Consider the following 24,483-nt stretch of genomic DNA (forward strand, 5'->3'; position numbering starts at 1 on the left):
TTCTTTTTGCCAGTGTGCAGGACAGATCATTTGTTGGTTGAGATTTGGAGTTGCCAGATGTTTGACCATTCTGACACAGAGTCAAAGTCTTTATGGAGGGTAGCAATGTTGTCAGTAGTGTTGAAGAGTTTTACATCATCGGCAGGGAAGAGCTGCCTGTCGCCGGCACTACTGGTGTGCATGGTGCGCGTGCATCTGCGCATGCAGGCATGCACATCAGTGCAGGATTCGGCTTCCTGCACACGTGCACAAGCTGAATCTTGTGTGAGGATGCTCTTGCATGTGAAATTTCACCAATTTTCAGTGCTTCCACGTATGCGTGAAATCTTGTGTGCAAGAATGTCCTTGTGCAAGATTTGGCTTCCTGCACATGTGCAGAAGCCAAATCTTACGCTGACGTGCATGCCCGCCCATCGGTCAGCTGGAGCTGTGTGCACAGCTCCATTTTTCCAACCGGAACTGCGCACCTGACTGTTTCGGCTGCAGCCCAATACTGATCATAGGCGAAGAAACATAGAAACATAGAAGACTGACGGCAGAAAAAGACCTCATAGTCCATCTAGTCTGCCCTTATACTATTTCCTGTATTTTATCTTACAATGGATATATGTTTATCCGAGGCATGTTTAAATTCAGTTACTGTGGATTTACCAACCACGTCTGCTGGAAGTTTGTTCCAAGGATCTACTACTCTTTCAGTAAAATAATATTTTCTCATGTTGCTTTTGATCTTTCCCCCAACTAACTTCAGATTGTGTCCCCTTGTTCTTGTGTTCACTTTCCTATTAAAAACACTTCCCTCCTGGACCTTATTTAATCCTTTAACATATTTAAATGTTTCGATCATGTCCCCCCCTTTTCCTTCTGTCCTCCAGGCTATACAGATTGAGTTCATTAAGTCTTTCCTGATAAGAGAACACAATCACTTCGAATGCGATCACAAAGGTCATTTATATAGAGTATAAAGAGTGTTAGTCCTAGAATGCTGCCTTGGGGTGCATCGTTGTTAACAGGAATGGGATTACATAGGGCTCTTCCTATTTTGAACATTTGTTGTCTGTTTGACAGGAATGCAGCCATCCAGTCATGTAGGGGTCCAGAGATGCCATAGGATTTCAGTTTCAGAAGTAGTTTATCATGAACTACTGAGTCAAAGGCTTTACAGAAGTCTATATAAATTGCGTCTATTATTTAGCCCTGGTCAAGTTTTGAGGTCCATATGTTTTTGCAGTGTAGAAGTTGTGGATTGCAGGATATTATTTTTCTGAAACCAAATTCCTTGTTTGAAAGTAATTGCTTGTTTGAAAGTTTCTCTCCTTGCACATTTTTATCTCCTTTTCTTATTTTCCTAACTTTTATTTATTCTATATTTGTATCTTATAATGAAACTTAAATTAAAAATCTTATTTTATTTTGCGCTCTACTTGGGGCCACCCTTGAAGAACGTTTGGAGACTGCAACTTGTCCAGCATGCAGCTGTGCGAGCCATGATGGCTGCACATAGATATACCCTTATCAATCCAACACTCCACAAGCTGCACTGGCTCCCGATTGGTCACCAAATGCAATTCAAGGCATTGGTTATTACTTATAACGCTCTATATGGCTTAGGACCAGATTATTTATGGGACCATCTTCTGCTTCACATGTCCAATTAGGTTGCACAGAGTTGGCCTCTTCTGGGTCCTGTTGGTCAAACAATGATGGCTGGCGGGACCGTCTTCTCTGATGTGGCCCCAGTACTCTGGAACCAACTCTCCCCAGAGATTCATACCAGCCCCACTCTCCTCGCCTTTGGAAAAACGCTTAAGACACATTTATGTCGGCAGATCTGGAGTTGTTGAATGATGGTTTTCTGTTCTGGCCACTAGTATATATGATTGATGACTATGTGTTGTTTTAGTGGATTTAAACTTTTTTATTTGTTCTTATTTATGTATGGGGTATTTTAAATTTTTATTGTGTTTTTACTGTTGTAAGCCGCCCTGAGTCCGCAAGGAGAAGGGTGGCCTATAAATTTAAGTAAGTAAGCAAGCAAGTAAGTAAGTAAGTAAATAAATAAATTTAATTTGCAGAACTCTATACACAAATCATGTTGATACCTATCTCTTAAGTACTGGATTGCATCAAAACCCCAAAAGTTTACCCTGAGACCAGTGTTCCCTCTAATGTGAGTTGTGCGCTATAGCGCAGGAGATTTGAGATGTCTGCCCACAAGTTTCCAATTCCAGCGCGGAGGTCTAACCTCTGTGCTGGAATTGGCAATTAGAATAAAGTGACCAGACCTTGATCATTTGTCCCGTCCAAAATGTGGCATGACTTTAAAACTGACTGGATTGGATTTCCACCCTTGAGAGAGAGAGAAAATCCCAGCCGGTTCATTTTCCCCCCTCCCTCCTACTCCAAAATGCAGCGTGACTTTAAAACTGACTGGATTGGATTTCCACCGTGGGGAAGGAGTGGGGAAGAAAAAGGAGAGAAAAGTATGGCTTTTTCTAATTGGATATTGTATTTTTAAAATTCTCATTGAAGGCATTTTTAATTGCTTCTAAATGATGTTGGTTTTGCTTTTGCAAAAAATAAATAAATCAAAACAACCTCCTTAGGTGCAAGTCAGCTGAAAGTCCTAGAGAGACTGAAGGTAGATAATTCATTAACAATCAAGGCATGTCAAACTGATCTGTGTTTCCTGAACTAGATACTGGATATTGAATACTAGATGTAGAAGTTGTTTATGGTTATTCCCAGTTTCTGGAAGTATTGTCTACAAGATGGGAAGATGTTCCTCTAAAGAGATGTCTCTTGTGGCTTGTACAGATATTTTAAAATGTGAAACATTTTCTAACAACCAAGATGGAAGGGACCTTGGAGGTCTTCTAGTCCAACCCCTGCCTAGGCAGAAAACCCCACAGATAAGTGGGTATCCAACATCTTCTTTAAAACTTCCAGTGTTTGAGCATTCACAACTTCTAGAGGCAAGTAGTTCCATAGATTAATTGTTCTCACATTCACTCCTTGCTTCTAAGTTGCTTCTCTCCTTGATTAGTTTCCACCCACTGCTTCTTGTCCTACAGGTGCTCTGGAGAATAACTTGACTTCCCCTTCTTTGTGGCAGCCTCTTATTTACATTATAAATGAGCTGTCTCAGACAGTTCTCTTAAAACAGAACTCTTATATTATTATTATTATTATTATTATTATTATTATTATTATTATTATTATTATTATTATTAATTAGATTTGTATGCCGCCCCTCTCCGTAGACTCGGAGAGTTCTGCAAATTATAAAATTGAACATAAAGTAATATCCTAATATACATTTCAAAACTTTGAGCTAGAGGAATCAGCAAATGTAAACTTACAGAATAACATACTGGTAAGGGACCTTGTTGTGCCCCAGGACTGAGCCCCAAATAATTACGCAATAAGTTGTCTTGGGTGACATCTGTGGAAAAAAATCAGGCACTCAGGCATGAAAATTTATTTATTTATTTATTTATTTATTTACTTACTTACTTACTTACTTACTTATTATTTATTTATTTAGACTTCTATGCTGCTCAGTCCCAAAGGGACTGCTGCTCAGACACTATACTTTTCCGCCCACACTGAAAAAAAAATAGAGGGAACATTGCCTGTGACTGCCAAATGTTGATCTCACCTGATTCCTAAGTGGTCAGTAAGGGACGTGCATAAGTTCACCAGCATGCCTATCATCCCTATCCTAATGTTTTCCTCTTATTAATTCCCATCTCATGAATATAAACAGTGTTATATCTACTGTATGTATACTGCCAATACGTATTTGACAAAATTAAATAAATAAATAAAAGAACATGCATGGCGGAGCTGTGCTGTGAAGCCCAGAAGGGGGCGTGATAAGAACAAAAATAAAAGTCTCTGCAGCATTAAAGGTTTGGCATAATCTGCAGGAGTCTCTATGTTGCTTCCCAGGTTAGGAAAACACGAATGATCTCTGCATATCCTTCATTGAAATAGGTTAATTGCTTCTACCAGCTATTCCCTTAATGCTTTCAAAAGCAGCCTGAAACCTAGGGTTTAACTGAGTGAAACTTATCTTGCTGGTCCCTTGCTGTGCCAAATTCTGCCAATTTCAGTTCTCAAGTTTCTGGCATGGACTGCCCTTCAAAGTGCAAATCAGATTAAAGTTTCCCTTAGTGCAGAACTATTTCCTCAAGAGAAACCAACCAGATATTTGTAGGGAAGTCTGCAAATCCTAACTATTACTTTTGAGCAATGTATATTAGGCGGATGACTTGGCAGGGCTTACCAGACCATAAACTAACCAAGTACAAGTTGTCCTGGTTTTACAACCACAACTGAGCCCAAAAATTCTGTTGCTAAGTGAAACATTGGTTAAGTGAGTTTTGACACATTTTGCGACCTTTCTTACCACAGTTGTTACATGAATCACTGCAGTTGTTAAGTTAGCCATGGGATTGTGAAGTGAATCTGGATTTTCTTTGCTTGAGAGATGGTTAAAAAAGGGGATCAGATGCCCCCCACATCATTGCAATTGTCATAAATATGAGTCAGTTGCCAAGAGTGTGAATTTTGATCACATGATGATGAGGATGCCGTAATGGTTGTATATGTGGAAAACAATCATGAATCATATTTTTCAGTGATGTTGTAACTGTGAATGATCGTTGAGGACTATCTTTATCCAATTATTGTGCTTTACTAGTTGGTTTCTAAATCATATAGTACAACCCTAAAACTTTGGTTAATTAACCCAGGGATGGGCAATTGGTGTTCCCAAAAGCCCTGTTTTGTGTGCCCTACCTCCTCTCAACCATCATTATTAGAGATCAATGGCACAACTACTCACTATTCTAAGACAATAAATTTACTAAAGCTGAATAATATGTAATTTAGACACTAAAGCACACTTGATAAAATAAAAACTTCTACCCCTCCACCAAACCAAACATCTGTGCCCTGCCTTTGATATCCTAGCTTCACATTGTAGCTTTTGGAGTCCTATCCCCTTTAACATTAGTATGTTAAAGGGCCATTAGTATGAATAAGAGATGAATAAGTATGAGAATTAGTATGAATAAGAGATGAATGTTTAATATTGGGTTTTATCTACTTTTTAATGTTTTAATAGTTTTCTACTTTTACTTTTCTATTTTATCTTGTCTATTTTTTATTCTTGTAAACTGCCCTGAGTCCACGAGGAGAAGGGCAGCCTATAAATCTAACAAACAAACAAATAATAAATAAATAACCCATCTCCCCACATCCCCAACATATGAAGTTTGCCTGCTACTGGAGTAAACTATTATTAAATGCTCTGTGACTAGGCGTGTCCATGTTACATAGACATGTAAGAAAGCAAGAGACATCTGCAACAAAATTCTGGAGTACCAGGTGCAGCTTTTCCAACTACCTGCTAGCTAGCCAATCAGTCTTGTATAGTTCAAAGATGCAACTTACCGTATTTTATGTCCCTCAATTTGGGGCTTTTTTGCTGGAATTCATCTTCAGCAAACTCCCACTCTCCACAACCAGTGCTGAATGTTCACGAAAGGCTGATCAAAGTTGAAGTCAAGCATAAATAGGGTATATATGAGTTTTGTGGTTTTTTATTGTTTCATTGGTTTTTTTTTACTATTGTTATATTTACATTTTCTAAAAGAAAAAAATATATTTTACTATGATAAGCCTCCCAGAATAGCCCCACAGAGAGATAGATGACAAACAAACAATGCTGCGTAGTTTATTCCATTCTTTTGTGAATTTCTTCTTTATCCAGGTTTTTATACACACACACACACACACCAACCAATCAATCAACTAACCACCCAGGATGGTTTCTCACATTGTTCTAACCCATAATATGGTTCATTCATAGCATGTTGTGAGTGAATCCAACCATTGAGGGTAGCTAGTCCACAAGAGTTTTTACTATAACAATCCTTGTTTTTTTTTTATCAGACTAATGCTACTTTTCTGCTGATTACCACTTTTTAGAAAGAAAAAATTTGCCTCTGTATCCTCCAAGAGGAAGAGGAGTGCCAACCCTATTGTTCTCTGGTGCCACATCAACAACAGCGCTAAGATATTTGCACAGAACTCACATTGTTTTCTTTGTGAGAAAAGGGAGCGCCAGCTTTATTCCACCGCAATTGTAGCACTAGCAAGCCCTCCTTCTCAGAAGAGATAGACTGGGGTTCTCACTGAGACACTCCTCCTCAGAAGAGGGGCCATTTACTCTCTCACCACAACTCAGAAACGCAATGGAGGAAGCCACGGGGTGAGGAGGAGGCTTGCTTGTCAGCATTGCTGACCAAACACAAAGCTGCACTGAGATTCTCCGAAGAATTCCAGCCAAGGAACAAGCAGTGCTTGGGTGCAGATTCCACTCTGCGATAACATGCTTCAGTGGAAAAATTAGTGTAGATCAAGCATTCGTGAACACATACAACGGTCTCTTCAGAAGAGTAAATCTCAGCTAAATGATTTAAGGAACTTACTGGGTGCATAAAGAAGGCAAACTACTACTGAATTTCCATATTGTACTAGCCATTGTTTACTAAAGGGCAGTTGGCTGCTTCACTTAACATGCTGTGGCATGTTAAACTCTGGTTCACAGGTCACAATAGCTGAATTCACACAGACCATGTTGTACCTATCTCTTTATTTTCCCTTAAGCTGCTTAAGGAAAACATCACAGAGAGAGAGAGAGAGAGAGATTTTGACGTGTAATGTCCTTAAGTATAAAGATTTTACATATGTGTAAAATATATCTTATACAGGTACATTTATACTTAGCAACATGTTCAAACTTAAAATGGAACCCGGAAGGATATTTATGACCCAGTTCCAACATCTCTCTTACACACACACATACACACACAGTTGATTAATTTAATTTTTAATTTATTGTTAGAATTGGAAGTTACCTTGCACGTCATCTAGTCCAACTGCCTGCTTGAGCAGGAGACCCTACGCCACCCCAGACAGATGGCAGTCCAATCTCTTTTTGATTACATGATGGTCAGATCCACAAGTGAAGAACTCAATTAGCTATGTTTCTGCTCATACCTATACCACAGGAATGTTCTCTGACTGGTGGTTTGCACCTGGGCCAGACTATATAAGGTTCAATGTAATCCAAAGGCAGGGTCGGATCTTGCTCTTTTGTGCCTACATAGAGAATCTAGACCAATCCCCCATTTGACTCCGCCCCCAGAGGAGATTTCTCTGTTTTCTCCAGTCTCTTTCTGACACATGACTGCAAATTGGGTGTTTGGCGGTCGACTCACATTTACAGTTTTCATGGGTTATATTACCATGATAGATGATGGTTTTGCCAGAAACTAGCGTGTATGTCTGTTTTTTTAAAAGAAAAAACCAGTATATGCGTTCAGTTTGTGGCCCAAAATCCCCATAATGAGTAATGGTTTTTTTTGACAACTATCACAAAAAAGTTATAAAATTAAGTCTGGTCATGTAGAAACCAACTTTACAACTGTCATGACTTACAGCTATAATTGCCATGCCCAGTTATGATTGCAACCTGAGGACTACCTGTATATCTCTTTGTCTGACAGTCTAAGGCAAGGATGGACTGTATATATGATTCTGCTAAATACTATACAGAAGATTCCTTCCTGCATGTACTGCATATATTTAACATGCTATTGGAATTCATTTTCCAATGCAGGCAGTTATCACTTAACAACTGTCCTATTTAACAACCATCAAAGTTACAACAGCCAGAAAAATAACTTTATGACTGGTTCTTAGACTCAAGGACATCACAGCACCCCATTGGTCCCATGGCCAATATTCAAGTGCTTCACAACTGGCAGGTGTTTGTGACCATTACAGCATCCTTCAACCATGTGACTGAGATATGGACACTTCACAACCGATAGATGCTTAGCACCATTGCAAAATCCTATGGTCACATAGTCACCAATTGCTCATTTCCTAGCAAGAAGAGTCAATGGAGAACCCTACAGTAAAATGCACAGTCATAAACTATCTCACTTAACAGCCATGGGTGATTGCTTAATGACTGCAGCAGAAGTGAGGTTGTAAATTTGCCTAGCAATCGGATTGATGATCCCAATTGTAGGGAGAACTATCTGCGGAGGGCTTGAACCCCATTGAATAAGATTGGAGTATGTCTTTTGAGCCTGACTGTAGGACATTTTTATGAACACAACCTATCCTTTTCATGCAAAAAACCTGGAACATCTTGCATAAGTATTCAGCCTATGGAATTGCTGATTCATGCTTTGGTCCAGGAGTTTGCCTTGGTGTCTCATTAGCGGAATCCTTACTATCCACAGTACATGGATAGTAGTCTACAGAGAGGGGTGGCATAAAAATCTAATTATTTATTATTATTATTATTATTATTATTATTATTATTATTATTATTATTATTATCCCATTAAACTTCACTCAGTTAATATTGATGCCAGAGCTATAAGCTGGGTTTTGAAGACACGGCTATCCTGTATTCATGTCTATTGCAAGAATTAAAAAAGTGTTAAGAAAGATTTTAGCAACTATCAATATGCAGACCTGATCAAAAGTTGAAATAAGGTTCAGATCTTGTGTGCTTTTTCTATGTTCTGTTTTTGCCTAGAGCAGACAGCCTGCAATTCTCACTGGGGCAGGAGAACCAATGGCCACCTGAACTTTGTTCTTATACGAGACTCATCTACTTTTGAGATAACTGGTTCTAACCAAGTAGCTCCCATATCCCTTCCCCCAGAGGAATAAACAATTAGTACTAGTCAATCACCTTGTCTTAATTCTGTAATTTAACCACAAGAGTCCAGGGTCAGACGTTAGACATTTTAAGATAAGCTACAGCAACTGCTGAAGGCCAACTGATGTTTGAGTAGCTTCTTCTTTTACATTTGTTTTTGTGATTGGCTGGGTTTGCACAGCACATTTATAGCTAAGTTGTAAAATATCGTTGAGAGGCTTTACAACTTAGAAAACTCAAACCAGGTCCTTTATATGCAGGTCACTCTCTGCATTCCTTCAATACCATGAATCCTGTGTGCAGCTCAATTAGCTGTGAATATGGCCTAAATTCCTTTTCCCAAGGGACCACATAGAGACAGTTTTACAGCATTTCTTCTAGAGATGACCAGTTCTCCAGGTTAGAGCTAACGTTTGGTCCTAGTTCTTCTTTTTTCCAACAATGCCACTGTACCTTGCCATCTTCCCACCATATCCTCCAATTACACCAAAACATAATTTTGCTTACTTTGCATAGTATATAAGCGATACTTGAACAGGGTCCATAGTATTGTCAGGGATGCTACACATCCTCCTCACAACCTGTTTTCCTTGTTACCTTCTGGGAGGAGTCTTCGTGGTATCTGAAGCAGAACATTTAGATTCGAACAGTTCTGTTCCATATAGCATCAGTCTTGTGAACATTCAAGCTTCCTCTTTCCACTAGTGAGAGAGAGAGAGAGAGAGAGAGAGAGAATGTGTGTGTGCGCGCACACGCACATGCAATGTAATTTATTAACACATCTGGGAGAAACCCAAATCTCAAGTCCCAGGTTTTTCCAACCAGTTGAAAGTTAATGATTTTAACTATGGACATAAGAATTTTGGCCCTTCTTCTTGCTGGGCATTCATAATCAGATACATTTGGTGGACAGGAAAACTTTATTGCCCACTCAGAAGGGGGACTGGAGCGATCACTGCTTGTCTGCTGGCTTCTTATAGGCTTCTGCTGCCTTCAGCTAGTGCTTTCTTGGTGTTCTCCCATCCTTTTTTCAGCATCTCCATCCCCTCAGTCAGGGACATCAAAGGTAGCTGTAGGTAGCTTAGGTATGGGAACAAATTCCATGGCACCAGTAACCTGAAAATGAGTTAGTCTGGTACTGCTATGGACAGTATTGTTAAATGCTATTTCTGCAAAAGGCAGCAATTCTGCCCAATTATCTTGCTGACACTCTACAAACAGATGTGGTGTTCAGCTATTGTGTTTGTGCATTCCATTGCACCATTCGTACTCGGGTGAAAAGCCAAGCTGAGTCCCTGTGTGGATCCAATTGCTCTTAGGAACTCTCTCCAAAACTTGGCAGTGAATTGTATGCCTTGGTCAGAGATGGCTCTTTTGGGGATGTTATGCAGGTGGTAGATGTGCTTAAGAAACAGTTTTCTAATTTCCTGGTCAATGGTAGACCTGAGCAAGCGATAAAATGAGCTTGCTTGGAAAACAAGTTGATAACTGTCCAAATCACCGTATTTCAATTGCTGTCTGGGAGTCCATGGTGATCTGCTCCCAGGGTTTGCTGGGGTTGGCCACTTGCTGTAGTAGTCCAGGTGGTTTTCCTGGCCGATTCTTTCTCATTGCACTGTGGCACAGCTTTGTACTTAGTCTTCCACCTTGGTTTTCATCTTCAGCCACCAAAACTGCTGCTGGGTCAGGTGGAGAGTTTTTAGTTATCCAAAATGTCCTCCCCATTGGAAGTCATGGCTTCATTGGAGTACTACCAATCTTAGTCTGGCAATACATAAAGTTTGGATACCTTCCAGTCCAAGCCTTCTCTCATTGTCAAGATCTTCTTGTGGTCATTGATCCAGGGATGACCAGGCAGGGCTGCCTTCAGCATTGTGGTCCATTTGTCCTGACTAGGAGCACTTGGTTATCTAGTTTGGCCTCAGGTGAGGATTTGTACTGCTGCCTCCACTTGTGAAGGGGAAATGAGGGAATGGACACCTTGTTCCTTCTGGCTGTCATATTATAGCTTTCTAAATAAAGCATCAGCCAATAATTTTTTCCAGCCGGGATGTGCTTCAGTTCGAATTTGAATCTTCTGAAGTATTGCACCCAATGTACCTGTTCTGCTGAGAGCTTCCTTGGGGGTTTTCAAGGCTTCGAGGTTCTTATGATATGTCCATACCTTGATCCATACCTTGCCCCCCTCTAGGAATTATCTCCAAGTGAGCAGTGCCCAGCAAACTGCATAGGCTTCTTTCTCCTGAATGGCCCATCTCCTCTCGGTGGCTGTGAGATTCTTCAAAGCGTAAGTGCATGGCAGAAGTTGGCCCTTTTGATCTCTGCAATACCACTGCCACTACCACCACATTGCTGGCATCAGACTGAATTATGAACTGCCATTCTGGATCGGGGTATTGCAGGATTAGTTCTTGGACAAATAGTCACTTCAGTCTTTCAAATGCTTTTTGGCATTCCTTTGTCCACCCAATTGGCTGATTAGGCTTTGGCTTTGTGGGTGATGGGCCTGTCTTTAGCAGCTCAGTCACTGACAGCACCATTTCTACAAAAGCAGGGATGAACTGCTGAAAGAAGTTTGCAAAGCCCAAGAAGCTTTGTAGTTGCTTTTGAGTACGTGGGGGCAGCTTTCACTTTCCTGGGATCAATCTCTATCCTCTCGCTGGAGATGTGATATCCAAGGTAGTCTAGGGAGGTTTGTGGAATTCACATTTTGAAAGTTTTACATACAGATTGACAGCCATAAATTTTTCTAAGACTTGCCACATTAATTTCACATGCTCTTTTAGGGTCTCGCTAAAGATGAGAATGTTATCTAAATAAATGAGTACCTCTTTGTATAGGTATAGTTGGGGTGCTTCATTTATGAATTGTGTAAAGACTGCAGGAGGCCCTTGTAGTCCAAAGTGCATAACTCTGAATCAGAAGCTTCCCAGTGGGCAGTTAAAAGCAGTCTTCCATTCATCCCCCTCCTTAATTCGTATGCGATGATAGGCTTCTATCAAATCCAGCTTGGTGAAGATCTTGCCTTTGGACAAGTGATTCAGCATGTCTTTCATGAGAGGGTGAGGATATGTGTTTTACACACACATGATGTTGATCCCATGAACGTCAGTGCACAATCTGACACACACACACCATTTCTTTGAAGAGCATAGGGGCTACAACTCTCAATTTTGCCAGTTGAATGAAGCCTCGCTCTAGATTGGCATCAATGTATCTCCTTAGCTCCTCCAATTTGTTTTTTTGGAGGGTTGAGTACATCTTTGGTTTCAAGAGCGTGGCCCTCAGTTCAAAATTATGCAGTCCATGGGCTGATGAGGGGGGAGATAGTTGCAGTTTCCCTCACTGAAGATCTCCTTAAGATCTTTATATTCTACTAGTGCCCACTGGACTCCTGGGAATTTGGCTTCAACTGCAGGAGCCACCAGCTGAGGCAGGTCCAGACCAAGGGGTTTTGGCTGCTTCAGGCAGGGCAACCTAAACCTTTAGATTTCTCAATCTTTCTAATGCCATGACCCCTTAATACAATTCCTCTTGTTGTGATGACCTCCAACCATAAGTCGAGCGCCCAGTAAGAGAGCCCACGCACCCAGGCTCAGGTTCGTAAGGTGAAAATGTTTTTTAAGAAGAGGCAAACAAATCTTAAACACCGGGTTCATATCTTGAAAAGTTCGTATGAAGAGGCGTTTGTAAGACGAGGTACCACTGTAATTTCCTCAACACTGTCAAACTATTTACTAAGTCTGCATTACTACTAATCTTTTCATCATTCCCATCACCCATCTCCTTCCACAAATGACTTTACTACTGTAACTTTGTTGCTTGTATCCTTACAATTTACATTGACTGATTCCTAATATGATTTGATAGCTTATTTGTACCCAAATTATCATTAAATGTTGTACCTTATGATTCTTGACAAACTTTTATGTACACTGAGAGCATATGCACCAAGACAAATTCCTTGTGTGTTCAATCACACTTGGTCAATAAAATATATTCTGTTCTATATTTTAGGTTCTTTAGATCAGTAGTCTAGTTTTACATAGAATGAGCTAAAAATAGCTACTGTTATATTGGGAAGTAAAATTGCCGTGGTCAATGGCTTAAGCAATCTTTTGCCTTTACAAAGTCTGTTCAAAGTTACCTGAGATGAAGGGAATTCCTTCTCCTTTCTTCAGTCTATGACTATTTCAGTTTCTGCTGCAATCCTTATTGGAAAGACAAAATACATATCCATGTAACTTGACTATGTATGTTATTCAGCCATTTCCATATTTTCTCAAGCTTCCGATGACTCTGAGAACAAACATGTCCTCATACAAAATTGGTTCCTCGATCCTTAGGTTTGACTCAGCTCCAAATACTGACTCATACACTGCTCTCAGATGGCAATGATTTAGCCGAGTTGTATTTTTCTCTCCTTTCAGTTTTTTTTAAAAATCCCAGAGCAATTACATGGGTTTGCCAATTTATTGTGTAGATGTTATCTTTTGTCAGAAATAGGAGGAAAATGGTCTCATTAGAATCTGAATAAACATAAAATCTGTGCCTGAATAAAAAGAAAAGAATAAAAATAAATGTTGAACAAGAAACACAAAAATGTATTAGTAAAAAGAAACTTAGATCCAATTTAAAAAATACTGTACTTAGCAGCTATAGTAAAGCAAAGAACCCTGTCAGAACAGAAAAGATATTTTCCTATAGGCAAAAAGATAACAGAAAGGGGAAAATATCATGCTCACCTATTCAGCTGCTTTTCAGGTTGCAAAATTTAAGTTATAGAAAAGAATCTTAGAATATATATAATCTAATGAATGAAATTACAGTATGCCAGACAGATATTCCTTGAACCTCTACCTCCAAGAAACACCCATCAGTGCTTTAGGTGCTCTGATCATCTATGAAAACAATAAGAAAGATTTCTGTAATAATTTATTTCTAAATTTTCTTTCTTGCACTTTCCAGGAATATTCTTGGTATTCAGCTAAATCAGCCATCAATAGATGCACAGAAATAAACAACATTTATGTTGTATTCAAAAGAGAAGATGAAACTGTTAAGAAAGAAACAAGCAGACCAGAACACATCCTATCCAGCAGCCTTCATCAGGATAAGCAATGATTAACACCGGAGGAACAATCAAGCAGAAAATAATACCTCAGTCAAGGAACTGCCATGGAGAGAAGGACTGGTGGGCAAGCTGCTTTACATGAACAAGAAGCAAACTGAATATCCACTGTGTTGATGTTACCTAATTGGGTACTGAAATGTCTGCAAGCAATCAACCAAGCTCAGGGAGCAAGTAACGCCACCATACTTCAGATCTGAGCTATCTCTAGCTTCTTCTATTAAAATTAAAGTATGGCAAATGTGTCCTCCTTTCATCTGTCAAAATTAGGTGTGCGATTTGCAGGATCCAATCCAAACATGAACAGAGAAGGAATTAATTCTAATAATAAAGAAGCAAATGGTGGAAATACTTGATTTTATGCTTAATAACAAAGCAAAGTAAAGATCCTTGTATATAAGCTTTTTAATTATTCTTTCTCACATGTGTGCACAATATACATACTCTCTATATCAGACCTGGGCAAGGGGCGGTCCACGGGCAACATTTGGCCCGCCCACTGTCTGTGACTGGCCCGCCCGCTATCTGTGACTGGTCTGCGGAGGTCGCGGTCCGCTCCAATGTGAGGATGAAAGAGCTCACCGCATCTGCCGGGACTCCTCCGGTTCCTGCTTTCCTGATGATGAGGAAAGCAGGAACCGGAGGAGTCCCGGCAGACACAGTGAGCTCTTTCATCCTCGCAATGGAGTGGACCCCGACCTCCTACCGAGAGCAGCCAAGCACAAAAACCACACAAACACTGCAGCGCATTGACAGTAGTGCACCGTGTTGCCGTAAAGCAAACAATTAGGGGTCTGGGTCTTTACAGTATTGGGTAGAATTGAGTTAATTATATTAGTCCGGCCCTCTAAAACCATCCCAATTTCTCATGCGGTCCCATGGCAAAATTAATTGCCCACCCCTGCTCTATATCATTTCTATCTCTGTATCTTCACCTACCTATATATCTACCTACCTATTTTGTGTGTGTGTGTGTTTGTGTGTGAGAGAGAGAGAAACTTTATTTCTAATTTTTTTAGAGTGGCCACAATAATCAGAAAAGGACTGACTTGACTTGACTATAACCCTTATATCAAGGGGGTATAGTAGACATTCTGATACGCAGAAGCTTTTCATGAAAAAAAGATTAGCAGGTTGATCATCCACAAATGCCAAAAGGACAGACAGAAGGGCAGACTATGCTCCAAAGTTTGAATATTGAGAATCCAATCATAAATACCCAGGAATAGAGGAGGTAGATCCACATTTCAAAATTTTCCTTAGCATAATTTCCTACAACTTATTGCCGTTCCATTGTGTTGGATTTCAGCTCCAACCATTTGTCCCAGGAAACATTAAAAATATCTTGTGCCAAACAGATTAGTAAAAGAATTAATGTGCCATGTAATTGTATTATCCACCTTGCTCCGGTTCACGCATGCCCATTCATGTTGCTTCCAGTAATCTGATCCAATTGAGAAAAATCACAGCTTGTTTAATGTATTAAATAAGATTGATAGATTGTTTAGGGAAACATATATCCACAAAATAATTTAAAAAAACAATGTTAGTTGTGAGTGGTAATACTAATGGACTGTTCAGACACAGAAACCAATACAAAATATATATTATATGCAGCAATAAGGTAATCTATTTACATTTCTAATCACAATCTCAATATCCAATACAAACCAGCTCTAGACATAAAGTAACTATCAGTAAAAACACCTTCCCCCCAAACAGGAACTCCTTTGGCTTCCTCTTATGGCCAACTATGATCCATCTCTTAAAGGTATATAGATATACATTCATAGCTTATATTTATTTTATTTATTTATTTTATTTATTCATTTTTTATGCCGCCCTTCTCCCTAGACTCAGGGTGGCTTACAACATAGCACTTTTTAACAGAGCCAGCATATTGCCCCCACAATCCGGGTCCTCATTTTACCCACCTCGGAAGGATGGAAGGCTGAGTCAACCTTGAGCCAGTGACAAGATTTGAACTGCTGATCTACAAATCTACAGTCAGCTTTAGTGGCCTGCAGTACAGCATTCTACCTGCTGCGCCACCCCGGCTCTTATATGTATTGTAACCCAATATTACCCAGAGTAATACAGGGTACTGACAAAGATTATTGAAAAATTGTCTTTCTTAAAAGGCTGTTTTACTCTGAAGCAGAAGCAAATTTCTCATCTCTGCTCTTCTTCCTAAGTGGACTGGTATATAGGACTCTGTTACAGGTAATCCTTGACTTATGACCACAATTGAGTCCAATATTTCTGTTGCTGAGACATTTTACAATTTTACTTGCCATTCTTGTTTAATGAATTGCTGCAGTTAATAAGTTAGTAGCATTCTTGTTAAGTGAATCTGGTTTCCCCACTGACTTTGTTTGCCAAAAGGTGATCACATGACCCTGGGACATACTCATAAATATGAGTTAGTTGCCAAACATCTGGATTTTGATCATGTGACCATAGGGATGTTGCAACGGTCATAAGTGTGAAAAATAGTCATATGTCCCTTTTTTTTGAGTGTCGTAACTTCTGTCACTAAATAAACTCTTGTAAGTCAGGGGCTACCTGTACAAAAGGAGACAAATTACATTGTGAAAGAGAGGACAATGTAAGCTATGCTGTGTGCCTTTGGCAATGAAGAGTAGGAGGAGGAAGGATGTAATTGTGTATATGAAGGTGATCTGCTTCTGTGAAGAAAAAGGCGATAGATGCAGGCTTGAAAGTGAAGTTGTATGTCTCATTGTGAATGAAAGAACTAAAACATTGTAGATTGTTTTCAATATTAATGAGAATAGGAATTAATTGGTGGCTGGTGGTTTCATGTTGTAGAATGGAAAATAATTGGTGGCTGGTGGTTTCCTGTTGTAGAATGGAAAATAATTGGTGGCTGGTGGTTTCATATTGTTCTATAGGGCAAGGGTCCTCATTCTCTGAGTCATGGCCCACTATTGGACCATGGTCTATTGGGACCCATGCCACACAAGAGGTGGGCCAGTATATACTCACTGGTCAGCACGTGTGTGCTGGCCTGTCACTCTCCCTCCCCATCCAAGCTACCAAGCCACAAACAGTTGGGGGTCACTGTTCTAGGGAAAGGGTGATAATAAGATTCAGGGGTGAGTTTGACGGCAAGAATGTATGAGGTGATTGCTGAGGAGAAACACTTCTGTTACATGATATGAATGGATCAGTAAAAACAAGATGAAAGAATACAGAAAATGCAACTGAGCCATCCAGGAAATGATCAAGAATGATGATTTTTGGGAGGGCATCTGTTCAGGAAAAGATCTGTTTCAAATACTCAATTTAAGCATAAGTCCATTCACGAACATATGTGAAAAATTAATCAAAAAGCATAATTAGTTTTCCTGCAATGAGAGGTCCTGGATGTATATAATGACTTTTTTATACAGTATTCAGTGCAGATCTAGAGAAAAAATAAATATGGAAATATAATGGCGATATAAGGAGCCATGGCACAATGGATAGACTGCAGTACTGCAGGCTACTTCGGTGCAGGCTCAAGGTTGACTCAGCCTTCCATCCTTCCGAGGTGGGTAAAATGAGGACTCAGATTGTTGGGGGCAATATGTTGACTCTCTAAACCTCTTAGAGAAAGCTGGAGAGCACTGTGAAGCAGTATATAAGTCTAAGTGCTATTTCTATTGTTATATGCACAAAGAGAAAGATTGATTTCCTCTAGAATCAGCTCCCTCTGGAGATTAGAACAGCCCCCACCCTCTTTGCTTTTCGCAAGTTATTTTATTTATTTATTTTGTCCAATATACAATGAGAGTTTTAGTGGGTATATATATATTCCAAGACCATCATATATATATATATGTATCAAATGTTTATATATATATATGACAGTCTTGGTATATTCGGGTTTCTTCATATATATATGGTGCAGAGCTGAAGGGATTGGATACTGTAGCCTAGAGGATAATTCTCTGCCTTACAAGGCAAAGGTTGCAGGTTCAAGTCCCAGTGGGTATGGCTAGCTGATGAGGCCAAAATAAGGCCGAAATAGATCTATCCTAGTCTCCCTTAATTTTCAAATTCAGCAAAAAAAAAAAAACATGTGACATATATATATATATATATATATATATATATATATATATATATATATATATATGTTTTCGTAGATTTTCCCGGGTACAGGTATGACGGTCTTGGTATATTCGGGTTTCTTCCCATGTAGGATTTGGAAATTTCTGGCGACGTTTCGATGAGGTCCCACTCGTCATCTTCAGGCTGGTGTTTCTGTCCTTGCGTTTGCCTAGAACAAGGACAGAAACACCAGCCTGAAGATGAGGAGTGGGACCTCATCGAAACGTCGCCAGAAATGTCCAAATCCTACACAGGAAGAAATCCGAATATACCAAGACCATCATACCTGTACCCGGGAAAATCTACGAAAACATATATATATATGAAGAAACCCGAATTTACCAAGACTGTCATATATATATATATATATAAACATTTGATACATATATACCACCAGCCACCAATTGAGGCTGGTGTTTCTGTCCTTGTGTTTGCCTAGAACAAGGACAGAAACACCAGCCTGAAGATGAGGAGTGGGACCTCATCGAAACGTCGCCAGAAATTTCCAAATCCTACACAGGAAGAAATCCGAATATACCAAGACCATCATACCTGTACCCGGGAAAATCTACGAAAACATATATATATATGAAGAAACCCGAATTTACCAAGACTGTCATATATATATATAAACATTTGATACATATATACCACCAGCCACCAATTGAGGCTGGTGTTTCTGTCCTTGTGTTTGCCTAGAACAAGGACAGAAACACCAGCCTGAAGATGAGGAGTGGGACCTACATGATGAAGGTTATAGAGGAGATACTCATAGTAAAATATATCTATGAAAGAATAGAAAAGAAGATATAGTAATAGAACATATCAATGAAAGAATAGAAGAAGAGATATAGGAATAGAAGAAAGGTATATAGAAAGGAGATATAGGAGAGCAATAGGACAGGGGACGGAAGGCACTCTAGTGCACTTATACTCACCCTTTACTGACCTCTTAGGAATCTGGATAGGTTAACCGTAGATAATCTAAGGGTAAAGTGTTGGGGGTTTGGGGATGACACTATGGAGTCCGGTAATGAGTTCCACGCTTCAACAACTCGGTTACTGAAGTCATGTTTTTTACAGTCAAGTTTGGAGCGGTTAATATTAAGTTTAAATGTATCGTGTGCTCTTGTTTTGTTGTGGTTGAAGCTGAAGTAGTCGCCGACAAGCAGGACGTTACTTAAGACCCAACTTTGTCGCCAGGCATAGGGTAACTGAGATACCCTGAGCACATATAGTTTTATGAATTGTATGATTGTATTGAATGGTTCTTAATGATGGGCTTTTTAAATGTTTTGTTTCTTTTTTAATATTGGATTTATATATTGTTGTGATTCTTGTGAGCCGCTCCGAATCTCCAGAGAGGGGCAGCATACAAATCTAATACATTATTATTATTATTATTATTATTATTATTATTATTATTGTTGTTGTTGTTGTTATTGTTATTGTTATTATTGTTATTATTGTTATTATTGTTATTATTTATTATGTCAATACAACACAGCAAACGAGATCACTATGCTGGATTTCATATTTCATCACCAGTCGGGCGCTTCCCAAGCACCTAGTATTGCGTGATGTAGCGGCAAATTATGTTTGCCGATCCCAGTAAAGCGGCCTTTTGCAATTGACAGATGGACATTTTGTCAATTCCGATGGTTTTCAAATATCCGCTGAGATCCTTTGGCACTGCGCCCAGCGTGCCAAGTACCACTGGGACCACTTTCACTGGCTTATGCCAGAGTCGTTGCAGCTCAATTTTTAGATCTTCGTATTTCACTAATTTCTCTAGCTGCTTCTCCTTAATTCTGCTGTCCCCTGGGATTCGATGTCGATGATCCATACTTTCTTTTTCTCCACAATCAGGATGTCTGACGTGTTATGCTTCAGAATTCAGTCACTTGGAAGTCGGAAGTCCAACAGTAGTTTTAGGCTTGCTCATTTTCGACCACTTTTTCGGGTTTATGATCCCACCAGTTCTTTGCCACTGGTAAATGGTAGTTCCGGCACACGTTCCAGTGGATCATCTGTGCCACAGCATCATGTCTATGCTTGTAGTCATTCTGCGATCTTTTTTCAGCAGCTGAGTATGTGATCTGTTTCATCTGTTTCTTTACAGAGTCTGCACTTTGGATCGTCTGTTGATTTTTCAATTCTGGCTTTGACAGCATTTGTTCTAATGGCCTGTTCTTATGCCACCAGTATTAGTCCTTCTGTCTCCTTTTTGAGCGTTCCACTTGTAAGCCATGACATTGTTGTTGTTATTGTTGTTGTTGTTAATTGATTGGTATAGTGCTTAGGGCATCAGAGTAGAAACTAGAAGATTGTTAGTTCCAGTTCTGTTTTAGGCACAAAGCCAGATGGGTGATCTTGGGCCAATCACACCCTCTCAGCCCTAGGAAGGAGACAATGGCAAAGCACTTCTGAAATTTTGTAAAGAAAACTTCAGGGATTTATCTGACTCCAAGACACAAGAAACATTCAAAAGAAACAAAAAAAATGTGGATGAATTTTGTTTTTGGACCTGAAACAAGCAGAACAAACTTTGTGGGAATTCTATCAAACCATTCCAGATAGATTGCAGTCTGGCAGAAAGGAGATAAATCTCTGTCCCAGTCCATGAAATGGTTTTATTACTTTGTGATATGTGCCTCCATCCTATAAACGTACTTAATTTTTAGGCATCATCCCTGGCTTATGGAGTGGCTGCATTTCATTCATTCATTCATTCATTCATTCATTCATTCATTCATTCATTCATTCATATGTATGCAGTAACTACCCATCTCAAAATATGCTTAATACATATCTAAACATTGGTATCTGACATTTGAAAGAATTGTTTTTGTTTCTTTTTGTTTCTTTTTCTTTTTTGTTACCTTAATCCAGTGTTTCTCAAATACTGGCGCAGGCCCCTGGGGGGGGTATGAAGCAATGCAGGGGGGGGGGGTATGACCCCAGGGAACATGCTTTTTTTGCACCAAACAATAGCACACAGCACAGAGCAGGAGATATGAAGAGCAGACAACAAACCCTTTAGAGACACCATGGAAAAATATTTAACAGGGATGAAAAGAAAGGAGAGTGACAGAAATAATCTCCTGAAAGCTAAGACAAGGAAATCGTTTCTAAAATCAGACTACTATTGTACACTGCTTTATTGTTGCTGTTAGCTGCCCCAAGTCTCCGGAGAGGGGCGGCATACAAATCCAATCAATCAATCAATCAATCAATCAATCAATCAATCAATAAATAAATAAATAAATAAATAAATAAATAATGAAGCATATGTTGCGCTTGGCTTCACTGTGACTACGGTGGGAGACCAGGAAAGACTGGTATGTTTACTATGTCCAAAAATGTTGGCAGCGGGCAGCATGAAGACAAATAAATTAAGACATCACTTAAACACATTATGCCCCAATCACGCTCATAAGCAGTAGAGTTTTTTTAGGGAAAACGTGCTGTACATTGCAAACAATCGTCCTGGTGGAGGGGGAGTGGCAAAATATTTACTTCTTCCGGGGTGGGGGGTAACAGAAAATAATTGAGAAGCCCTGCCTTAAGCAGAGAGAAAGATAAAAACAGATGTAAAATCTACAAAGGAAACAGGTTGTTAAGTCTGGTTGAAAAGATGTTTGACCAAATGCTGACTGAAAAGAGGAAGCAGTGAAGAAATTTGAAAAGTGTAATCCAGTGGTACCTCAATACTCATCATTAATTAGTTAATTGGTTCCAGGAGGTGTGATTAGTAGCAAAAATGATGAGCACCAAACAGTTTTTCCCAACACAGAATAATATAGTGCGTCACAAGTCAGTTGACACTGACAATTTTTAGCCTGTGCATTGAATAGCAAAGAAATTATGAGTATGGGCAAACGTTTTTGTTGTATCCTGAAATGGCTACCTTGTAACTCTGTAAATAGTTTGTTCCTCTTTCTAGCGCTGTCTGAGCCGAAGCAGGAAGTCGCTCCTGATTGGCTCAGACGCGGCCGGCTCTAGCTTTGGCGGGAACCGCAAATGTATAAAAGGAGCGGTTTCTCCAGGCAGAGCCAGTCGGTACTCGCTGAATTGTCACTTTGCCTTGCTGAGCTGTCACTTGTTCTCTGAGCTGAATAAAAGTACCGATTGCTTGAACCCTGCCTCTGGGTCTACTTCACTGGCGACGAACGGACGGAAGAAACATCGCGTGCAACATGAACAAAGTCCAGATCGGCCAGGCTCCGGAACTCTTCGATCCTGAGAAAACGACCTGGGACGAATACATGGCCACCTTCGAGATCTTCCTCGAGGCGGCGGTAATACAGGACGCCGAAGCCGATCGCAGACGGGCTATTTTCCTTAATTACTGCGGCCCAGAAATCCGTGGACTGGCCCAAACTCTCACCGAACCGCAGCAAGCAAGAACCGTAGCGTGGGACGTCCTACAGGAAAAGCTAGCGAGCCACTTCAAACCGACCAAACCGGCCATGGTTTTTCGGCATCAATTTTCCATGATGGCTCAGAAGGAAACCGAGTCGATAAACCAGTTTACAACGCGGCTTCGAACGGTACTTGCTCAATGCAAGTTTAAAGACCCGGAAGCTCGCCTCACCGACGCCTTGGTTTTCGGCATGAAAAGCAGCACAGTGAGAAATAAACTCCTCACCGAAGAAGAGCCGACTCTACAAACCGTGATTAAACTAGCGCAAACCGCAGAAGCAGCCGACGCAGCGGCTAGGGAATTGAAAGAGCACGGAAGGCGAGAACTCATTGCCAAAATTGACTCCGCGTCTCCCAGCGCCGTGGAATCAGACGACCTCAGCCAACCAACTCACAGCGGGGACAACTGCCTCCTGGTGCAAGACCAGCCGAGACACCTTAGAGCTACTCACCCAGCCCCCTGCGCGGGCTGCCGGGGAAATCACCAGCGCCATCGATGCCCCTTCCGAGACGCTACATGCCGCCGCTGCAACCGTAGAGGCCACATCGCCATCGCTTGCAGAGCAACGGCACCAGAAGAAACATTCGCCACACCGCAATACCAGCGACCACAAAACCAGACCCCCCAATCGCGAGAAAGGAGACCGTTCCGCAACTCGGGTCAAAGGAACTACTCAACCGCTAACCGCGACTACTATAGAGGTAACTCTCAATTTTCCGTGAATAACACGGCAACCAAAAAGGGGGCTAAAATTGTTATCTCACTGTTACTAAATAACCAGCCTTGCTCAATGGAGCTGGATACGGGCTCTAGATATACCATCATGCCCTGGGAAAAGTTTAAACTGTATATGCCTAATGTGTCTAAGGCTGACCTAAATCAAACCTCTTTGGTGATCAGAGACTTTCAAGGGGGAGTAATCTCGGTCCTGGGAACAGCAAATGTACCTATTGCATTCAAGAATGTTAAATGTACCCTTCCCATGCTTATTGTAACGGGGGCCAAGCACTCTCTTCTGGGTTTAGCGTGGATGGAACCGTTGGGGATCGAGATTTCGGGTGTGTGTAATGTAAACTGTGATAATATGCCTAACTTTGTGAAAGAGTTCCCTAAAGTGTTCAGCCCCACCTTGGGATTGTATAAGGGGCCCCCTATATCATTCTCTATTGACCCCAAGGTCCCACCGATCAGACTAAAACCTCGCAGGGTCCCCCTTCCGCTTCTCCCCAAACTAGACATACAGCTGGATAAACTCATTAGCCAAGGTATTTTGGTCCCTGTGGAACAGGGGCCATGGGAAACTCCCATAGTCACACCTCTGAAGCCAGATGGTTCTTTAAGAGTTTGCGCTGATTACAAATCGACCCTGAATAAGGCACTCCAACACCACCCCTACCCCATCCCGGTTGTGCAACAACTTCTACACTCCCTGGGGGAGGGGAAAAGGTCCGCAAAGATCGACCTGGCGCAAGCTTACCAGCAACTTCCGGTCGATGAACAAACAGCAAACGCTCAAACAATTGTAACGCACAGGGGGGCTTTCAAATGCACGAGGTTACAGTTTGGGGTAAGCATAGCCCCAGGAATATTCCAGAGCATTATGGAACGCCTATTGTCAGGGGTAAATGGGGCCATTCCATACTTTGATGACATCTTAATTGCAGGGGAAAACCAGGAACAAGTAAACAAAAGAATAAGGGAAGTACTTAAGAGGTTACAGGACAAAGGGTTAAGAATCAAGCCTGATAAATGTGTCTGGGGAACCAACAGTATAGAATTCCTTGGTTATAAAATAGATAAAGAAGGCATCCACCCCACAACAGAAAAGCTGAGGGCAATTAGAGAAGCCCCAGAACCACGAGATAAGAATGAGCTACAGGCATTTTTAGGCCTCCTTAATTTTTATTCCGTTTTCTTAAAGCAGAAGGCAACAGTAGCAGAGCCTCTCCATCGTTTACTCCAGAAGGAAGCCCGCTGGACATGGGGGAAAACTGAACGTGAAGCTTTTTCTCAAGTAAAGGATTTATTAACTTCTAAAAGTGTAGTAGTCCA

The 24,483-nt window shown here is 40.6% G+C and overlaps 1 long non-coding RNA gene across 1 annotated transcript in view; it reads left to right on the forward strand.

Moving 5' to 3' along the window:
* LOC139153106 (uncharacterized) overlaps positions 1 to 14,286 on the forward strand; it is a 26,927-nt gene extending 12,641 nt beyond the window's left edge. Inside the window, exon 3 of the long non-coding RNA XR_011556762.1 lies at positions 13,727 to 14,286. This is a non-coding gene — a long non-coding RNA (uncharacterized lncRNA). The remainder of the gene's footprint in view (positions 1 to 13,726) is intronic.
* Positions 14,287 to 24,483: the final 10,197 nt, after the last annotated feature.

The sequence above is a fragment of the Erythrolamprus reginae genome, chromosome Z (genome assembly GCF_031021105.1).
Source record: "Erythrolamprus reginae isolate rEryReg1 chromosome Z, rEryReg1.hap1, whole genome shotgun sequence".
Lineage (NCBI taxonomy): Eukaryota > Metazoa > Chordata > Lepidosauria > Squamata > Dipsadidae > Erythrolamprus > Erythrolamprus reginae.